Source organism: Protobothrops mucrosquamatus, unplaced genomic scaffold, assembly GCF_001527695.2.
Source record: "Protobothrops mucrosquamatus isolate PMUCROS unplaced genomic scaffold, P.Mucros_1.0 scaffold659, whole genome shotgun sequence".
NCBI lineage: Eukaryota > Metazoa > Chordata > Lepidosauria > Squamata > Viperidae > Protobothrops > Protobothrops mucrosquamatus.
Window position 1 is genome coordinate 677895 of NW_015386948.1, and position 2415 is coordinate 680309.

Consider the following 2415-nt stretch of genomic DNA (forward strand, 5'->3'; position numbering starts at 1 on the left):
ATTCTTATACAAGATACATAGAGTTATGGTAAACATAGAGTTATACAAGGTTAAATGGATCTATGATCCAGAACAATACTAATTCCCAATCTCTGTCAGCCCCCCCCCCCCAAAGGACAGAAAACTCAGGGAATAATTATTCTCTTCCCTGGTTCTACTAAAGAGGGTGGGAAGCAATTAAATGATCCAGTAACATTCTAAACTCATTTGGAATTTGTTTGTGGAGTCAGATGTCCAGTGGTGTTATTTTTCATGCATCGCAGTGTTACATTTCAGTGCTGGGGTTGGCTTTTCCAAGCTCTGAAATCCAGGCAAAACGTCTGCCATGTTTTCGTCCCCTAGACGTCAAGAACATTTTTTCCCCCCTGAATTCTGACATGCCAAGAAAATTGCAATAGATTTGAAAAGAAGACTATTCCCACGAGAAAAGCAAGCAAAGACTTAAAAAATGTATAAGGAGAGATGTCACAGTAAAGATTTTTAAAGGGAAATTTTCCATAGTGTGCAATTGATTAGAATAAGTAGGTTTTGTTTTGGGCTTTTTTAAATGATAATTAAGTGTATAAATACACTGGCATACCTAGGAGCAAGTAATTTCTATCTTTTTTTTAATCTGTAATGCTTTTTTAAAAAAAATTGGTAAAGAGAAATCTCTATTTCCTGTGTTCCCCCCCCAATCTATGAATAAATGGCTTCTCATTTGTTACATTCTCAGAGGCAGAAGGAAAGGTGTAATTATTTTGCTGCCTTTATCTATAGCTCAGAGTTTAATGGGAAATCTGTTGAACTTTGCCCCTTCAGCATCTTGCAGAGGTCTCACTCATAGTTATGACCATTCCTGACCCTTTTCAAAAATAGGCGAATAAAGGTAAGGCTCAAGATACAGTAATGTGGTCATTGAAACAAGAAATTCCTTATAAAAATTGCAATGTAGAAACAATTGAACTGATGCTAAAATCAAGAGGGATCCCGTGTTGTCTTCAGTTAACGTTTTGCTAAAGCTAAAAATTTCCCTGTCCAATCATGTCCGACTCTTTTATGACTCGTGGACTTCAACTCCCAGAATTCCTGAGCCAGTCACGCTGAGGGGAAAGGGAGAGCCATGCTGGCTCAGGAATTCTGGGAGTTGAAGTCCACCAGTCATAAAAGAACCAAGTTTAAAGACTCCTGGTTTAAATATTTAAATATTTTTTCCTCATGGTCACGTGATCAAAATTCAGGCATTTGGGCAGGGTAGGCAACCTTGGCTCTTTTATGACTGGTGGACTTCAACTCCCAGAATTCCTGAGCCAACCATGCTGAGGGAAAAGGGAGAGGTTTCCAAGCTGAGTCATGCTGGCTCAGGAATTCTGGGAGTTGAAGTCCACCAGTCATAAAAGAGCCGAGGTTGCCTACCCCTGTCCTAGGTGAAGGACTACTGTATTTCTTCACTGCTTCCACGTTTCTCCCTTCTTTTGCCTCCCTGACCTCCTTAGTGGATTTTACTTGCCGCTTCCCTGTCTGCCCACAGTGAGAATGAACGTGGTTTGAAGCCCAACTAAAGGTACCTCACATTCCCTTGGGGAAAAGCAGAGTAAGGTAGGAGTATAAATACATTGATTACTTGAAACTATTCGCCTCCAAAAAATACTTAGGCATTACTTTTGTATCTGCAACTTGTACCTTGATCATAAATCAAGCCTGCCCTTGATTGTGCAGTGCCTGAACTCATATCTCACTTTTAGACTGAGCAATGAGCACCCTCAGTAAGAAACATCCCATTTCCCAAGGATCCCCTGTTCTGCAAATATTTGCAGCTCAAGTATTTCCAAGGAAAAGTTCTCATTCCTGGAGCTTGGTGAGAAAAAAGATCTTCCAAGTTTGGTCAGGAATTGATCTTCATATAGAGTCTTCCTTTAAAGGTTTCCCTTCCCAATGAATGCATATGAAAAAGTTTGGGTCTCTGGTACTTAAGAGAAGGTTCTGGAATTTTACATGGCAAATTTTAGATTACGGTGCAAAAACTATCTTCCTCTGTTATAGATTTAGGCCAAAAATCGGTGAGAATGGAGTAGGTCTTTTGTTCCTCTTAAAAGTAGAGAATCATAGTTGGAAGGAAGTTTGAATAGGATCTAATTTGGGATTGGCAACCTGATGGCCCCCAGGTGTTGTTTTTTTCAGCAAATTAATCTTAATCTTCATGGTGAGTGGAAAGGAAATATAATTCTAAGTATCTGGAGGAAGCTAGCCCAAGTCCTTGGAATACATTAAACTGTCCTGACTGTTTGGCCCTGAAGCCTCCTGCTATCCTGCATTGCCCTGTTTTCATTTAAAGAAGTTTTCCCTAAGGTTTGGTTTGCAGTTTCCATCCTGCTTTCTGGAACAACATTCCTTTGGGACTGCCCAATCAACCTTTTGGACTATTTTCCTTATAGC